Genomic DNA, 19,530 nt, shown 5'->3' with positions numbered 1-19,530 from the left:
GTTTTATTCCTTTTCGTTTTTTCCTTCTCTTTCGGTCGCTTTAGAGGTTTCCCGATTGAATATCTGTGGTGCGATCTGGTCAACGTCGGGTGGAATCGGGCCAATTGGGGATCCTGTAACGGTCGCGGTTGGACCATCCGCTCGGCCCATCATAACATCTAAACCGTGATCCGTAACAATTGGTGTCTGGGAGTGGGATTCGAGGCCCGAAACAAATTTTTAAAACGTCAAAAAAAAAAATTGGTCAAAATTACGAGCTGCCGAAATTTTGTTGTTTTATAAAACCCGAATTTTGAGATCGCGCCATGGACAATCAAGGCGATCGGATGTCGGTGGGGGAGATAGACGGGTTAGGGGTAACCCAGGACTTCGGGGAAGAAAGGGAAGAGGAGAGCAATGAGGTGGTTGAGGGTGTATCAGGTGCACAAAATGGCGGCCTCGCGCACATGGTTATTGTGGCGCCAAATTTAGCCACGCCCGTGACCGTAGCAGCGCCGCCGATGGATTGGGGCCTTTTTATGATCCAAATGAAGGCCCTTATGGATGCTCAGAGTGAGCAAATTAAGGCTCAGAGTGAGCAAATGGGGAACCGAATGGATGCTCAGAGTGAGCAAATAAGGGCTCAGAGTGAGTAATGGGGGGCAAAATGGGGGTAATGGGGAACCGGATGGATGCTCAGGGTGAGCGATTGGAGGGCCAAATGGGGGTAATGAGGGACGAAGCGAGGGGTACCGGTGAGGGGTTAGACAATGGGATAAAAGAGGTTAAGAATGGGTTAACGGGGGTGGAAAATAGAATGGCTGCCCAGGAGAATCAGTTAGAGGGGGTGAAAAATGGGTTAATGGGGTTAGAAAATAGGATGGAAGACAAATTGCGGGAAATAGGGGAACAATCCGCCCGAGAAATTAAACAAATGGGAGAGCAGATAGAGGAGGTAAAAATCGGGGTAGAAACCAAATTGGATGCTCAGAGGGATGAATTGGGACAGATGAGGGTGGCATCTACAAAGGAGATGGAGGAGATGAAAGAGGAGATACGACGAGGTGTGAGTGAGGAGGTCTCGGGGCTACGCGAGGAGGTAAAGCGAGGTGAGAAGCGTATGGAGAAAGAGGTGAGAAATGGGGCGGCAAAGTTACAAGGGGGAATAGAAGATCTGACAGAGGAGGTGGAACAGCTGACAGAGGGACAAACGGAGTTAGTGGAGCAGGTTCAAAGGAACACTGCGGTACTAGGAGGGTTAAAGGCGACACAAAAAGAAATTAAAAACGAATTAATAGCGACACAGAAGCAATGTCAGATGGTACGTGAGGGACTGACAATGAGGGTGGACGAGGTGACAGAGATAATGGAGACGAAGGACCGAGAGGTGAGGATGCACATAGAGATGGTCACGGTAGCCTTAGAGGACGAACTTGAGGAGACGCACCGGGAAATAAAAGAGGTGAAGCAAAAATTAGAGGAAGTGGAAGAAGAGGTGAGTGAAATTAAGAAGAGACGGACAGAAACTAAAAGAGAAATCCAGGAGGAGGTGATGGAATATGTACAAGGTCGGTGCTCAACTCATAATGTGATGCTCACTAACCAAATAAAGAGTTTGCAGGTGGCAAAAGAGGTGCGGAGACGAGGTGCCAAGGTGAGTGGCGATATAATCGGAAATGTACATGATGTGAGGAAAGCTTCAGTCGGCTTGGGGATTGGTTTGGATCCGGGTGTTCGTGAGAGGCCGTTGGTGAAGTGTGCGACAGGTCTGGTGTGTGAAAACAGAGGTGTGCGAGAATGTCCGACCATGGGGTGTGTGAGGAAAAAGTGCACGCCGAGGAGTGAGTGTGCTGTCGAGAATGAGTCGGTCGTAGCGCGTGTGCGAGGGGGTACATGGAAGCGCGGTGTGGTAAGTGTTACGGAGGAAGTAACGGAAAAGTGTGCGCAAGAGGATGCGCGAGAAAGGTGTGTAACGGACAGGTGCATGAGGAAAGAGTGCGCTGTCAAGAGTAAGGGTGAGTGCGCGACTGAGAGTGGAGGTGAAAGTAGTGAGAGTGACACGGAGCGTGAGTTGGTTGTGACAGGTGAGCGAGGATGTACACCTGGCATGGAAGGATGCACACCTGGAATGGTAGAGCGTGTGTGGGAATGCACACTTGAGTTGGTCGTGAGGCACGTGGTTGGGTGTGCGAGTGAGAGCACACCTGTAATTGTCACAGAGGAGGTGACCGAGGAAGGGGCGCGAGGAGGTGTGTTGGTGAGGTGTGCGAGCGACGAATGTGTGCCAAGGTGTTCGGTGGTCAGGTGTGTGACCAAGTCTGTGAGCGGAATGAGTGTACCGAGGTGTGTAAGGAAAGGTACGAGGAGCATGGGAACAGCTGGAGGTATGAGCAAGAAAGGGGTAGCGTATGCTTGTAACCATGCAGGTGAGGCATCGACGGTAACCGGGTTAGCGGTTAGAGCGACTTATAGCCGAATCGGGCCCTCGGTGCGTGCCGGGCTTCGCGTGCCGCGAGAACCAGCGGGGATCCGAGCCGCGGCGGGTTCGAAAGGACCGCCGTACGCGATCCACGCTGGGCCTCGCTTGGAACGGCCGCGTCCGTGCTCCACTAGGCGGAGCGGGCAGCCCGATAGGAAGGGTCGTCATGGCGACCACTTTCTATTGAGACGTGCCGGCAGGTCGAGATCGGGACATTGGATGGCTCCACGCCGAGGTGGTGCGTGGGATCTCGGCCCGGGTAAGCCCCCGCCCCTGCCCCGAATGCGGGACGTATCCAGCCGCTGGCACAAAACGACCCGAATTCATTGCTCGGCTTTACGAAGCCGAGTTTAATGATGTCATGACGCACCGAGGCTAGGATATAGCGGACTGTGATGATGGTGAGAGTGATGGTGATCGTGATTTGATACGAAATTTATAATAGTGGGTAGAATTGGCAGTAAATGGAAAATTTTTGAATTGGTTGGAATTTGGACGAGCAAAATTGATAGTGGGACCTCCCCGATGTGGTGGGATGGCAACTCCACCATCCCTCACAAGGGGGGCAAAGGAGCACTAGATTATGGGGTTGATGGCAGTGAAAACTAGCCCGGGTGGGTTAGGATATATCGTGTGTAGGGATCTAGAGAGATGACATTAGGTAACGTTAAGGTTTAGCTAGTGACTGATACCTGTAGTGGGGACGCAGGTAGATTAGCGTGGATGATAATGACGTGGGAGCGCAATAGTTTAAAGGGACGACTGGGAAGCGCAAGTTTCAGAGGGGAGTAGTTAGCTGAGATGATGCCGTGTGTTTGAAGATTGAACAGGTGTGATTGAACAGGTGTGATTGCACAGGTGTGCAACTGAACAGGTGTGTGGAGCAGTGTATGAGTGAGTGATGGTGATTGCGTGTTGTGCTGACCAAATGGTCCAGGAAGAGGAGGAGGGTGCAGGTGGCACCAGGTATGATTGCACAGGTGTGCAACGACAGGTGAATGGAGGACAGGTGTATGGAATAAATGGTATGGAGTATTGGAATGGATGGTCGTGGAGTGAGTATGGTGGAAATTGTGGAGTGGAGTGGATGGTGCGAAGGTGTGAATGGGGGAAGAGTGGACCCCCATCACGGATACCCGGGGCGGGTAGTGTAAGTGTTAGGTAGAGGGTACAGGTAAATTGTGGTTGGATATTGGCATCTGTGGTGCGGGTGAAAGAATGGTCTTTGGATGGGTGCATTAGTGTTGTGGAAATGGCTGGGCGTGTAGCCTGTTAGTGTGTGTAGTTGGTTTGGGCACTCCACCACTGTGAGGATGTCGGCCAGGTGAGGCCGCAGGTGGGCTCTGGGAGCCGGTAGTAGTTGTTGTGGATGGGGCCCGAGGATCCGGAGGACAGACCCGGGTAGCCCAGTGCCAGAGGGCACCGAGTGGCGTGACAGAGCCAGGAGGGGCTTTCCCCAGTTAGTTAGGTTAGGGTGAGAAGCAGGTAAGCTCGGGTGGCAACTGCAGTGGTGGAGGTGTGCAGGTGGGTAGACCTGCTGGGAGAGCTACACGTCGCAGCCCAGAAATTGTGCGAGGGCACCGGGAGATGAATCGGGGGAGTGAGACCCCAAATTGAGAAGCACCACAGTTTGGGCAATGGGAATTGGTTTTTAGAACCCATAGTGTAAGTTGGCCAATGGATTGGCAGGGAGAGACCCCGGGTAGTGTATGTCATGGGCAAACCTTACTGGATAATATTGTTGCGGAGATGAGGACTGTATTTTTTTTGATTGTGTTGTATTGTGGTAAATGGGTGATGATTATTGTTTATTCTGCGCCCCCCCTACCTCCGGAGCTGTGTAAAGGTGAAAGGGCATCCCATAATTAGTCCACAAGCATACACATCAGCCAAATAATAGAATACCTCTGTTTGATAGTTATCTCTTATTCTGTGTTTTAGAGTAAGGCTGTGTCTCCCATTAATTGAAGTACTCCATTGCACCAGTGAAAGAGAATAGATCCCCTTTCATTCCCATCCCCAAAACCCCCATTCCTTTTACATCCCCTCTCGTGATTGCCAACCCTCGATTGCCAATTACCTCCCCTCCAATAACCACCATTGACCACGAGGCAGAGTCGGAGAAGAAAGGCGTGTCTCCACCTCGTCATAGAGGGGAAGAGGGGCGTGCCCGCCCGTCGTCATCAAGGGCGGAGCGAGAGGGTCGCATGACCAACCAGGGCCGAGGTGAGCACACCGATGGGCGTGTCCTGAAGGCCGGCGGCTTGATCGCTGGAGGCGCTATAAAAGGCGCGCACGCAGGAGTGAGTAGTGAGTTGGTCGTCAAGAGAGAGAGTCAGTCAGTGGAGTCGGTGGTCAGTTGGTTGCGTTGGTTGCGGTGAGGAGTCGGTGGTAAAGAGTGAGTGGACCAAGAAAGAGTTGAGGGTTTGGACCAGACGAGTCGGACAAGGCCTGGCAAAGCACGCGACGTCCACAGCAGCCACAACAGCAGCTTGGGGGCCTGAACGGCGGTTTGGAGCAGGGCCGTGAAGGAACGGCGGCTGCTAAACGCGCCGGTTGTGCTGCAGGACCCCCTTGGACCTTCCTCTCCCTCCGGCCATCCACCTCCTGCCTTTCCACCCTTCTTGTGTACGTGAGTTTGTTTTGTTTGTTCTGTCCCTGGGTTAATTAAGTCTGTATAAGCTAGTATTTGCACTGTGTCACCTGCGTCTTATGTGTTGTAAATAAACTTGATTGCTCCTTTTTGGCTTGTGTGTGTACAATAAATCCAATTACTCTTCTGTCCGTCTTCTCGTTTTAATTCCTTTTCCTTTTTTCCTTCTCTTTCGGTCGCTTTAGAGGTTTCCCGATTGAATATCTGTGGTGCGATCTGGTCAACGTCAGGTGGAATCGGGCCAATTGGGGATCCTGTAACGGTCGCGGTTGGACCATCCGCTCGGCCCATCATAACATCTAAACCGCGATCCGTAACAATATATATATGTATATGAAGGAGCTGGGGCTCCCACGTCGATCGGAAGAATGGACGCGACAAAAAGCTGGAATTCATCCGAGTTGCTTTAATCAAACCAAACACTCAGGCACTCTGAAAAGCCCGTTTATCGGGCAGCAATATACAGTGAAACCTTGACTTACGAGTTTAATTCGTTCTGTGACCGAGCTCGTAACTCAATTTGCTCGTTTCTCAAATTAAATTTCCCCATTAAAATGCATTGAAATGCTATTAATCCGTTCCAGCCCGCCAAAAACCACACCAATTTTTTTTTAAATATACAGTATATACACAAAGAATTAAGTTAAGCACCCCCCCGTTTTTTTACAACCTCGCACATTACAAGTTTGTTGTCGTCAAAACAGTGTAATATACCCATGATATTGCTATATTTTCTGGAGAAGTGATATTATGGTCACATAAAAACATAACAATCATGCCGTTTTCAATATTTTATTCTGAATAATTTAAGGTGAAATTTTTTGGGAATTTTAGGCATATTTTCACCTCAATTTAAGTATGGAGCTATAGGTCCATCACGGACAGTGTGGATGACGTTTATGTTTTCTAACGTACAGTCATTGTTCTGAGAAGACCTCTAGCGATCTTTGCGTCAATAACGTGTGTAGGACCCACGTGATCGGATGGAGCAAGGTGCTGTGACAACCATCCCCTGGCCTGCGTACAGTCCTGACCTGAACCCCCTCGAGCACGTTTGGGACATGTTGGGACGACAAATTGCGAAGATGGTCCCTCCAATAGCCAATCTGGATGAATTGGAACGTGCATTACATCGGGAATGGAACAACCTGCCACAGCAACGCATACGACGGCTTACAGGGTCTATGAGACGTAGGGTTGAGTCAGTGATCCGATCACGTGGGTCCTACACACGTTATTGACGCAAAGATCGCTAGAGGTCTTCTCAGAACAATGACTGTACGTTAGAAAACATAAACGTCATCCACACTGTCCGTGATGGACCTATAGCTCCATACTTAAATTGAGGTGAAAATATGCCTAAAATTCCCAAAAAATTTCACCTTAAATTATTCAGAATAAAATATTGAAAACGGCATGATTGTTATGTTTTTATGTGACCATAATATCACTTCTCCAGAAAATATAGCAATATCATGGGTATATTACACTGTTTTGACGACAACAAACTTGTAATGTGCGAGGTTGTAAAAAAACGGGGGGGTGCTTAACTTAATTCTTTGTGTATATATAAAAATATCTCGCGCTTTATATTTCACCTGTATGCAGCATACAAGTTGGCAGGATGGCCTGGACTGGAGGTACGCACACTTGACTCTAAACTGTCCAGCCTGGGTTTGAATCCCGACCCAGCTATAACCTGTCATGGGTGAATCACAGGCAGGGTGATTCATCAATGTGTGTACCGCTAAACTGGGCGCCCCGTTTGCGTCCCATTAGTTGTTGGATGTTAAGGATCTCACCGTGTTTTCCACAAAGAGAAGGCGAGCTATCGCCGGCACTCTGAACAAGTTGTGGCCTGGCATGCTCTTCTCCTCTGCCGTTATATACGTCCTCCTCGGCATCTTTTTCCAGAAGAGCCCTGTCTCGTCACAGTTGAAGATTTGCTGGGGGATGTATCATTCGGCTTCTATCAGTTCGGCAAAAGTTATAATAAAATCTTCAGCTGCCTTCACATCCGCCTCACCAAGTCGACAACACGCACACCTCGCTCATGTTTTTCGACGATTGCGTGTTTTATATCCAAGCACATCATCCTCTTCTTCTTCTCAGTACTGCCCTTGGCAGTCAATTTCTTCGGACCCATGGTTAAAACTAAGAAATTTTCCAAAATAACCAAAATGCGAAAACAAAGCAGCAGCGATATACGGCAGAGATGCTTGCACGGCAAGATAACCACGTGACCGGAACCCACCTGGTGGCAGGTGGCGTAAGCTCCAAAATAACCAAAATGCGAAAACAAAGCAGCAGCGATATACGGCAGAGATGCTTGCACGGCAAGATAACCACGTGACCGGAACCCACCTGGTGGCGGGTGGCGTAAGCTCCAAAATAACCAAAATGCGAAAACAAAGCAGCAGTGATATACGGTAGAGATGCTTGCACGGCAAGATAACCACGTGACCGGAACCCACTTGGTGGCAGGTGGCGTAAGCTCGTAACTCAGATCTCGGCTCGCATCTCAAAGCAATAAACCGCCCGAGCGACGGCTCGTATCTCGGAAAACTCATAAGTTGGTGCACTCGTAAGTCAAGGTTTCACTGTATATACATATTATCCCGGAGCGTTTGCCCAGGAAGGGCGAGAGGGGGCGTGGCCCAGCGTCCTGGCTGCGGCCTGGCAAGTTGAGCGCGGGCCTGCCCGGGCGTCCTGGACGAGCCCGGCATGGTGATCGCTCCGCGTCCTTGATAGGTGCAAGGCGATTGTGAAAACCCAGCGGTAGCCGCTACACACGTCCCCCCAGAATCGACTTGCACCGGCAGGGTCAATTTGAGGGGGGGTCCTGATGACCCGGCCGAAGCGACCCCTGGCGGGTCGTGGGAGTGGGTCCGGTGTGGTGGTGGGCGGTCGAGTGGGGGGCACCGTGGACAGGGGGCGGCCTCGCCGCGGCGGAAGGGCCACCCGTGGTGGGTGGTCGACGTCCACGTGCGCCAGCTTGAGGCGGTCCACCGCAATCCGGTCCGACCTGCCGCCGATGTCGATGACGAACGACTTGTCGTCCCGTCGCAGCACCCGGAAGGGCCCGTCGTACGGCGGCTGGAGTGGCCCCCGATGTGCGTCGTGACGCACAAAAACATACTCCGCTGTGCGAAGTGCTGGGGGGACGTAGGACTGGGGGTCACCGTGGTGGGATGTTGGCACGGGGGCAAACCGTCGGGCGGCCTCCTGGAGGTCCGAGCGCTGGTGAGCTGCGGACCAGGGACTGGTAGCGTCGGGCACGAATTCGCCCGGGACGCGTAGCGCCTGGCCATAGACAAGCTTGGCGGTGGATGCCTGGAGGTCCTCCTTGCGGGCCGTGCGGAGGCCCAAAAGGACCCACGGCAGCCGGTCGGCCCAACCGCCGTCTTGAAGGCCGGCCATGAGCGCGGCCTTCATGGAGCGGTGGAATCGCTCGCACAACCCGTTTGCTTGGGGGTGGTAGGCCGTAGTACGGTGGAGCTTGACCCCCAGGTTGCGGGCGACCGCGCCCCACAGCTCGGAGGTGAACTGTGGTCCGCAGTCTGACGAGATGTCCGCCGGTGCGCCGAAGCGGGCGACCCAGGTGGCGATGAAAGCCTGCGCCACGTCGGCGGTGGTGGTGGAGACGAGGGGAACGGCCTCCGGCCACCTGGTGGTCCTGTCCACCATGGTGAGCAGGTGTGTGAACCCCCGTGACGGGGGGAGGGGGCCCACCAGATCCACGTTGACGTGGTCGAAACGTCGTTCGGGCACGGTGAAAGGTGCCAGCGGGGCCTGGGTGTGTCGGTGGACCTTGGCCCGTTGGCAGGCCGTGCAGGTGCTGGTCCAATCGCGGACGTCCCGACGAAGGCCGTGCCAGACGAATCGCGCCGACACCAGCTTCTGGGAAGCTTTCCGGCCCGGGTGGGAAAGGCCGTGGAGGGAGGCGAAGATGCGGCGTTGCCAGGTGACGGGCACGATGGGGCGAGGCTGGCCTTGGGAGACGTCGCAGAGCAGGACAGTGTCCGCGAAGGGGATGTCGGCCAGGCGGAGGCCCGTGTCCGCCGCCCGGAGGGCTTGCACCGTGGTGTTGGTGGTTTGGTCCGCCGCCATAAGCGCAAAGTCCACGCCCAGGTGGACCGCGTTCGCGCTGGCCCGGGAAAGACAGTCGGCCACGGCGTTGTTTTTGCCGGCGACGTGCCGGATGTCCGTGGTAAACTCCGACACGGCGGAGAGGTGGCGCTGTTGGCGGGCCGACCACAGCTCCATGACCTTGGCCATGGCGTAAACCAACGGCTTGTGGTCGACGAACGCCGTGAAAGGTCGGCCCTCCAGGAGGTGGCGGAAATGGCGGACGGCCAGGTGTAGACCGAGGAGCTCCCGGTCAAACGTACTGTATTTGAGCTCGTTCGGCTGGAGCTGCCGGCTGAAAAAAGCGAGTGGCTGCCAAACCCCGTTCACCCATTGCTCATGTACGGCGCCCACCGCGTAGTCGGAGGCATCCGTGGTGAGGGCGATGGGAGCGTTGAGCACCGGGTGAGCGAGCAGTGTTGCGTCGGCGAGGGCCCGCTTTGAGCTTTGGAAGGCCGCATCCATTGCTGCGGACCAGGCGATGTCGTGCTTGGCCGGCTTGCCCCAGAGGGCTTTGTAGAGGGGCCGCATGAGTTGAGCAGCGCGGGGCACGAAGCGGTGATAAAAATTCACCATTCCCAGGAATTCCTGCAGGGCCTTTATGGTGCGGGGACGCGGGAACGTGGTGATGGCCTCGACCTTGGTTGGCAGCGGCACGGCCCCGTTCTTGGTGATGTGGTGGCCCAAAAAATCAACGGCCGTCGTGCCGAAGTGGCATTTGGCCGGGTTGACGATGAGGCCGTGCTCGCTGAGGCACCCGAACAGTGTTCGGAGGTGGAGGAGGTGCTCGGCCCGGGACGTGCTGGCGACGAGGATGTCATCCAGGTAAACGAAAAGGAACGGCAGGTCACGCAGCACGCCGTCCATCAAGCGCTGGAACGCCTGAGCCGCGTTCTTGAGACCAAACGGCATCCGCAAGAATTAGAATAAGCCGAACGGCGTGATGACTGCCGTTTTAGGGACGTCGGCCGCCCTGACAGGTACCTGGTGATATCCCCGTATGAGATCAATTTTCGAAAAAATGACCCGTCCCGCCAGACGGGCGGAGAAGTCTTGGATATGTGGGATCGGGTACCTGTCGGGGGTGGTAGCGTCATTGAGACGGCGGTAGTCGCCACACGGGCGCCATCCACCCCCCGGCTTTGGCATGATGTGCAGTGGCGAGGCCCACGCGCTATCGGAGCGCCGCACGATGCTGAGGTGCTCCAACGCGTCGAATTCGGCCTTCGCCACGGCGAGCTTGGCTGGGTCGAGGCGGTGGGCCCTGGCGTAGACCGGCGGGCCCGTGGTTGGTATGTGGTGCTCGATCCCATGCCGTACTGCGACGGCCGAAAACGTCGGCCGCGTGAGGGCCGGGAACTCCGTGAGCAGGCGAGCAAACTCGTTCGCCGCCGGGACGGCGCATGCCAGCTCGGTCGGCGCGGAGCTGCTCAATGTGCATACCAGGGAGCTGAAGGTTTCGGCGTTGATTAAACGACGCCGTTGGACGTCCACCAGCAGTCCGTGTGCGCAGAGGAAGTCGGCGCCTAGCAGAGCCATGGGCACGTTTGCGGTTACAAACGTCCAAGCAAAGCGTTGGCCGCCGAAGCAGAGGGTGACGTTGCGCGGGCCGAAGGTGCGGATGGTCGATCCGTTGGCCGCAACCAAGGAGGGGCCGCAAACCGCGGATTGCCTGTCCTGGTCAGAGGCGGGTATGACGCTCAGTTGGGCGCCGTTGTCGCACAGGAAGCGCCGTCCGGACGCTTTATCCGTGATGAACAGTAAGTTGCCCGTGTGGCCGGCGCTCATGGCTGGTAATGAACGCCGGCCCGGCCGTTTCCCGGCCTGCCGAAGGTGCACGGGGGTCGGCATGTCCGGGCCTTCTGTCCGAACCTGGCATGATAGTAACACCACGCTTGGTCAGGTGGAGGCCCCGGTCGTCGTGCTGGAGGTGGTCGGCTCGGTGTAGCGGCCGCCAATTACGTCGGCAGTTCGGTCGTCGACCGTGCCGGGTGCTCGGGCGCCATGGGTGTTGCGTCGGACGGCGGTGGGTCCCATGTCGCCGCTGCGATGCGCTGTCCTGCGGCGGAGATCTTGTCGGCTTCTCTGGCAAGGGCCCGGGGATCTGTGATCGTCGTGCTTGCCAGGGCGAGGCGTACCGGGTTAGGCAGCTGACGGAGGAACAGCTCCCGGAACAGGAATGCCGGAGAGTGCTCGCCGAGCAGTGAAAGCATGTAGTCCATTCGCTCGGAAGGGCGCGTGTTGCCGAGCTCGGGCAGGTCGAGCAGGCGCCGTGCGCGCTCCGCCGATGGGAGGGCGAAAGCGTCGAGGAGAAGCTTCTTAATCGCGCCGTATTTGTCAGCGGCTGGCGGGCTCTCAAGGAGGCTCAAGGCACGGGCCGCGGTGGCCGAACCGAGCGCTGCTACCACATGGTGGAAGCGGGTGTCGTCGGCCGTGATGCCTCGCAGGGCGAACAGGGAATCCGCCTGTGCGAACCAAACCGCCGCGTGAGCCTCCCAGAAGGTAGGCAGTTTAAGGGCGACTGCCGTGTCCATGTCGGTAGGTCACCAATGAAGGAGCTGGGGCTCCCACTTCGATCGGAAGAATGGACGCGACAAAAAGCTGGAATTCATCCGAGTTGCTTTAATCAAACCAAACACTCAGGCACTCTGAAAAGCCCGTTTATCGGGCAGCAATATATATACATATTATCCCGGAGCGTTTGCCCAGGAAGGGCGAGAGGGGGCGTGGCCCAGCGTCCTGGCTGCGGCCTGGCAAGTTGAGGGCGGGCCTGCCCGGGTGTCCTGGACGAGCCCGGCATGGTGATCGCTCCGCGTCCTTGATAGGTGCAAGGCGATTGTGAAAACCCAGCGGTAGCCGCTACATATATATATATATATATATATATATATATATATATATATATATATATATATATATATATATATATATATATATATATAACTGTAAGAAATAGTAGAAACTCCACAGTACGAGCAGGGCGTCTCATTTGCATTGAATAAATAATCGTTAGATTAAATAAGACGCGGACGTAGCTTCAGGACGTCGATCTTTAATTGTACTGATATTACAGGACGTCGATTAAAGATCGACGTCCTGAAGCTACGTCCGCGTCTTATTTAATCTAACGATTATATATATATATATATATATATATATATATATATATATATATATATATATATATATATATATATATAATTATATATATATATATATATATATATATATATATATATATGCAGACTTGGCATTTAATATGGAATTTTTTTTTCTTGACTTGGGTTTACTTTCTTAACTCAGTATATCAATCTGGTGATTTTCTTTTACACTTTGGTGATTTATTTGTTAAAAGAACCATGTTACTGATTGTCGCAGCAAGAAGTCAACAACAGGATTATATCACAGGTGGCGTGGCAAAATGTACGGACAGGTGCATTTGATGATTGGCTTCACAGTCGGGTATACAAGGGTTGTTGCATTCTGTATTAGTGGAAAACAACTGCTGCACATCTCCAAAAGTTAATGCCGCTTCCTCTGGAGATGGTCCGTCAACTCGACAATGCTGTTTGTCATGAAGTGGTGGCTTTACGAAATTACAGCATGAAACAGCGTGCTATTGCTCGGCAGTATGGCATCACTCAAGGTCAGGTGTCAAAGATCCTGAAACGAAATGCTCAGAGGGGTGTCCCTACTCCAATACTGAGGCCAGGACGTCCCCGCAGAACCACAAGGAGGGATGATCGCCAGCTGCACCGGTTAGTCCGCAATGGCCGTACCAAGTCAGCTAATCGGCTTAGGGCTGAGTGGCAGCAACTGACAAATGTGCCTGTATCCAGAAGGCTAGTCAACCAACGACTGGTTCAAGCAGGCTATCATACCAGGCGTCCCCTGAGAAAGCCACGCCTGACCAGACAACACCGCCAGCGCCGATTGCAGTGGGCCAGAGAGCACCTTCAATGGCAGCCAGGACACTGGAATCACGTGATCTTCAATGACGAGTCTAGATTTCTTGTCTATCGTCAAGATGGCCGCGTCCGAGTGTGCAGACAAGTGCATGAAGCCTACAACAAAGATTGTATAGTGCCAAGAGTCCAAGCTGGAGGTGTTGGGGTGACCGTTTGGGCTGCTTTTCATGCAGGGGGCAAAACAGACCTGGTTGTTCTGAATGGAAACCTGAACCAGTTCAAGTACAGGGTCATTCTGGAAGAAACATTGCTTCCATTTGCTCGTGCAGCCTTTCGAGGAAACTTTGTCTTCCAAGATGACAATGCATGGCCTCATCGTGCTCGCATGATCCAACACTTTCTTGCTGACCATGGTGTAGAGCATATGGAGTGACCTGCCATGTCCCCGGATATGAATCCGATAGAGAATTTGTGGGCAGAATTAACGTGTCAAATCGACCACTTGGACCAGCAGCCGACCTCTGTGCGTGAATTGCAGCAGGCTATTGTCACTGCATGGCAAGCGATTCCTGTCCAAACCTTGGCAAATCTCGTGAACAGCATGCCTCAACGTGTACGTGCTCTCCTGAATGCTCGTGGGGGTTACACGAAGTACTGAACTGTAATTTTACTGTTCGTAATCCCAGTCGTAATTTAACTTTTGTTTTTGTTAAAAAAAAATTTGGCTAATGTGCAAAATAAAGAGATACTTCTGGAAAACGTACAGAAGTTTAACACAGTACTGTCCATGAATTGAGTTCGATATCAGTTTACATCACTTTCAAGGATCAATTTATTTGTTTCGAAATGTCAAATGTGGTTTTTGTTTCTTTTAAAGGTCACATTAACAAAATCTAGAATAATTTCAACATAATTCCAATGAACTTTTGGTTCTAAGACATCTTGAAAAGTAAGTTCACCCCCACAAAAAAAATATTCCATATTAAATGCCAAGTCTGTATATATATATATATACACACGTATATACATAAGGCTCCAAAAGTTGGGCGTTTTCATCAAATGTCAAATATCGTACTTGTTTCCTGGATGTGTCATGTTGAGAATGTGATCAGGAGAGCCGCATTATAGAAACGTATTGGACTTCAAATGAAATGAAATTGTAGGATTGAGAGCGATCGGTGATTGTCTGGAGCGTTGGGTTAAATAAATTGTGGAGCCGATGAGCTGTTCGTGGGTGGTTTTTCTATCTGCAGCACGCAATCTCAAGTACTTTTCAGTGCGTTCAACTTTGCACTCACGTTGAACTTGAAGCGAATGTGGATTCGAGCCACTTCATGGGGCTTCTCTTGCATTTCTCTCAGCTGCAACGTTGTTTTTTGACCCCCCCCCCCCCCCCCTGTCTTCTCGTCATTATTTATTATTTTCTGTCTCGTTGCTCGGTGACACAGGGTGAGCAGCACTGCTTACCCCCTATTGCTCCTGTTTGCTGTCACTGCTGCTGTGTGTTTAGAAAACCTTGATAGCTGTGTAAGCTCAACCTGTTCCCGTTAGCTTACACTTACACTCATTTGTTTATCTTTCTGGAAAGCACTGGTCAAACCGCCCCCCTCCCCTTCCACACACCTCTTATCCACATCTCCTTTCACTTGTATTAAAATTAAATAATTATAGCTCAGCAGTTTTTGATGCTTTGACTGACTGATGGATGTCAATAAATGAAGATTGCTGAATTTGGGAGTAGATGTAGGTTAGCAAATACTTTGGCTTTGTCAGCTGCTTGGTTAACCGTTCCCATGGCCGACAAATCCTCACTTTACCCTTTTACTCATCGTGAAATATCAACACATATTTGGCAGCATGGCTGGGGTTGTGATACACTCTACATTACCATGATTCATAGCTTATGCTCTGGGCTGCTGTGAGAAGGCTCTTGAAGCATTCCACGCAGGGCAGGATGAGGTACAAGGGTTCTGCGAGCGGGTGCGGGTGGTGGTAGAGACCTGGTTTGAATTATCCGCAGCCGCTCTTTTGATTCCTCCTCTTTTAGACCATGTTTCCTCTTTTTGGCCTCCATTTCTGGCCTCCATCCAGCCTCTGGCACGGCTTTGAGTCAGATCATTTCACTTTTTTTTTGGCACTTTTACCACTCCATGTTAATGTAGAGGCTGGCAGTTTCTAATTTGCACATCTTGACTTTCAAACTCTTTATTCTCATCTGTTGCATGCTTCAGCATGATAGCAAAACTGGCTGCAAAGAGCCATTTCGAGAATGTGCCTTATGTCTATTTCCTCATCAATCAGTGAATGGGTCATTTATCTCTTCGACTTGCATCTGTCTTGACAAATGAAGGCAGATAGGAAGCGTAAACGTGCGTAAACCTGTATTTTGTAGTCACACTTTTTAGTTGTATATTTTGAACATTTGCATCACTTGTCATTGCACAAAGTAATTTCATGTAGCGAAGTATTCCACAAACTTTCCTTCGAAAGCAAACATCCCTTTGGTTTGAGACCCGTGTGTCACTGATATGGGACAAGCTAGAGTGAGAAATTTGCAACACATTCTACTTCCAGACCTTCCCTCTCCAGCAACGGTTTACATAGTTTTTATCACACATCACGCTTAAAGCAAATGCGACAATCTGCCATTGAGCATGTACACCTGTGATCTTTATGGAATCTAAGGAATAAACCACATGACACACCTTTCCATTGCTCATCTTGCTTCCAGCTCTTAACCTCCTGCATTTGTACTCTCTCAAGTTTTGTGCTGTTACTGAGGCACAGGGGAAGCCATTTCCTTTGCCTGGACTGGGCAAGGGAGCCTGATGGATTGCTTGCCTCTATCTGGCTAACTCATCTCCGCAACAGGCGGATACTATCAGCAGAGAAAGGGTAGGGTTGAGGAATGTGCTGGGGGAGGCTGGGGGATATGATGGTGAGAAAGGCTGGGGGTATATGGGGGAGGGGTTCGAGGGAGGCTACAGCAAGATGTGCCAATGCGGGTTCAAGGAATTCTAGCAGAGGGGGAGGCAGGATTGGGAGACGTGGCTCCAAAGAAGGGAGGGAAAACTGGGAGGGTGAGGATGTGGAAGGAAAGAGGATCTGAGGGAGAGGATGAGTGAGCTGGGGAGAGCCGATGGATGAGGAAGGGGAGGCTGGGGAAGCAGTCCCATCAATTTGAGTGCACTACTATTTACATATGAAATATATCTGTGCTTGGTTGTGCATCTGAGTATGATATATGTCCTCTGAAATAAAAGAAATTTTTGAAAGTAATATTGAAGCAATTTTACAAATCTTTGCCTCTTTTTTTTTCTCGTTACTTCCATATTGTTTTCTTTCTCATTCTTGCTGACTTGCCTCCTTTTTCTCTCTCTTGCCCTCTCTCGCCCACATTTTCCCCCTATCTTGCTTTTTTTTATTTGCATCGGTCGCATTTGGTCACACCAGTCCCTCAGTCACATCAGGCCCTTTGACATTTGTCACTCTCTTCACCACCTTTTTGATATCAGTTGCTCTCTTACCCCCTTTTTGACAGCAGTACATACCTCACCCCTTTTTCCCATCTATCGTTCTCTCACCCCTTTTTTGGCATCGGTAGCTCTCTCACCCCCTTTTTGGCAGCAGTAGCTACCTCACCCCTTTTTCCCATCTATCGTTTTCTCACCCCTTTTTTTGCATCTGTCGCTCTCATCCGCTTTTTGGCATCTGTCGCTCCCTCATCCCCTTTTTGGCATCTGTCCCTCCCTGTCCCCCTTTTTGGCATTTGTCGCGCTCCCTCTCCCGCTTTTTGGCTTCCGTCACTCCCTCACCCCCCTTTATGGCATCTGTTGCTCCCTCGCCCACTTTGTGGCTTTTGTTACTCCCTCGCCCCCTTTTTGGCATGTCATTCCCCCATGCACTCTAATGGCATCTGTCACTCCTTTTCCCATTTTTTGTGGGCATCTGTCACTCCTTTTCCCTCTTTTGGGCACCAGTCACTCTCTCACCAACTTTTGACACCTGTTGCTCTCTCCCCATTTTTACAGATGTTGCTCCCTCACCCCCTTTTTGGCATCTGTCCCTCGCTCTCCCCCTTTTTGGCATTTGTCGTGCTCCCTCTCCCGCTTTTTGGCTTCCGTCACTCCCTCACCCCCTTTATGGCATCTGTTGCTCCCTCGCCCACTTTGTGGCTTTTGTTACTCCCTCGCCCCCTTTTTGGCATGTCATTCCCCCATGCACTCTAATGGCATCTGTCACTCCTTTTCCCATTTTTGGGGGCATCTGTCACTCCTTTTACCTCTTTTGGGCACCAGCCACTCTCTCACCAACTTTTGACACCTGTTGCTCTCTCCCCATTTTTACAGATGTTGCTCCCTCACCCCCTTTTTGGCATCAGTAGCTCTCTCATCCCCTTTTGACATCAGTCGCTCCTTCACCCTTTTCTCCCCTTTCTGGGGTCTGTTTTTTCCCTCACATCCTTTTCGGCATCAATCTCTTCCTGGATCCCCTTTTTTACATCAGTCGCTCCCTCACATCCTTAATTGCTATCTGTCAGATGCCTATCCTCCTGTTGTCATCCATCAATCCTTGACCCCCTTTTCAACAGAAGTTGCTTCTTCACCCCCTTTTTGGCCTCTGGCACTGCCTTGCCCGCTTTTAGGCATCAATCGCTCCTTCACCCCCTTTTGGCAGCAGTCGTTCTACAGCCCCATTTCCGTATATGTCGCTCCCACACATGCTTAGTGCCATATATCAATATATCATATGCTCAACCCCTTTTTGGCAGCAGTTGCTTTTTCACCCTTTTTTGACAGCAGTTGCTTCTTCTCACCTCTTTTGGAATCTTGCTCCTTCACCTTATTTTTGATATCATTTGCTTCCTGGTCCCCCTTTCAGACATCAGTCACTTCACGCCCTTTTGACATTCATCAATTCTTGACTCCCTTTTTCACAACAGTCGCTTATTCACGCCCTTTTGGCAGCAATCAATCCTTGACCCCCTTTTTGGCAGCAGCTGTTCTTCCATTCCATTTTTACCATCAGTCGCGGCATTACTCCAATTTTTAGCTCACCTGGAATGAAGTTCAGGGGAGCTTGTGCGATGGCGAGTCGTCAGTCCGTCCGTCCGTCCATGAACTTGCAACTTCTTCTCCAAAACCGCTGAAGTGATTGTGACCAAACTTGGCACAAATTATATTTGTGATGTTGTGACTAAAGTTTGTTCACGGCATTAAAAATCGGGATCTAAGGGGGTTTACCGGGGACAAAGTGGATCCAGGTTTGACCCCCCAAAATAGGAATTTGCTTTTTCCTCTGAAACTACACAGACAATTTCGATGAAACTTGACCACAACCTTCATCGCCCATGATGTACCGATGGTTTGTTCACGGCACTAAGAAAATCAAAGTCTAACGGGATTACGGGGGATCAAAGTGGATCCAGGTTTGACCCCCCAAAATATGTATTTGCTTTCTTCTTGAAACTACACACACAATTATGAAGAAACTTGACCACAACCTTCACCACCCATGATGTACCAAAGTTTGTTCACAGCAGTAAAAAGGAATCTGCCCCTTAAGTGGTTGTAGGGGGGTTGCCCCCCAAAATAGGTATTTGCTTTCTTATCAGAAACTACACACACAATTTCAATGAAAATTCACCACAACCTTAATCACCCATGATGTATCAATGTTTGCTCAAGGCATTAGAAAAATTGGGGTCTTAGGAGGTATATGGGGTTGGGGGAGGGGGGTTTTCCCCCAAAATAGGTGTTTTTTTTGTTTGTTTAAATCTTATTATCATGCTAGTATGATTCTACATGTTGCCCTGTTTTCTAGCAACCATTGAAATTAGTTTAAAATACCTTTAGTCGGTGCAGTATACTGTTTATTCTACCAGGTGAGCGCCAGGTGTTTTGCCCCTATGTTTTCATCTTTCACTCCGTCAACCCCATTTTATAAACCCGTCTCTCCCTTATCCCCTTTTTGCATCGATCACTCCATTATTCACTTTTTGGCATCACGAGCACCTTCACCAAAGTTGTTGTATCATAGTTCCTTCATTGTCTTATTGCCATCAGTCACTGCTTCGCCCTCCCTCCACCCACCCCCCCCCCCCCCCCCACTCCTCCCTGCTTCCCTCTTTTGGCATTAGTCGCCTCTTCATCTGCCCCTCTTTGGCAGATGTTTCTCCTTCATCCTATTTTTTACGGCGTAGCCCATAGGGCAAAGCTGTTTAGAACAGTGTCTGTGTGTGTGTATGTATGTATGTATGTATGTATGTATGTATGTATGTATGTATGTATGTCCCCTCAAACGTATAACAGTCAGAGCTGTGGATCTGGTCACATGACAGGGTGATGTGATTGCGTCTGATGTCATTACGGCGGTATGGCGGC

At 51.1% G+C, this 19,530-nt stretch overlaps 1 protein-coding gene across 4 annotated transcripts in view; it reads left to right on the top strand.

The window, feature by feature from the left end:
• Positions 1–19,530, top strand: part of BOC (BOC cell adhesion associated, oncogene regulated) — a 129,745-nt gene that overhangs the window by 72,036 nt on the left and 38,179 nt on the right. The window lies entirely within an intron of this gene.

This window comes from Myxine glutinosa, chromosome 1 (assembly GCF_964187855.1).
Source record: "Myxine glutinosa chromosome 1, kmMyxGlut1.1, whole genome shotgun sequence".
Taxonomy (NCBI): domain Eukaryota; kingdom Metazoa; phylum Chordata; class Myxini; order Myxiniformes; family Myxinidae; genus Myxine; species Myxine glutinosa.
Note: the sequence above shows the minus strand (reverse complement) of the source record. Positions and strands in the feature narration are given on the sequence as shown.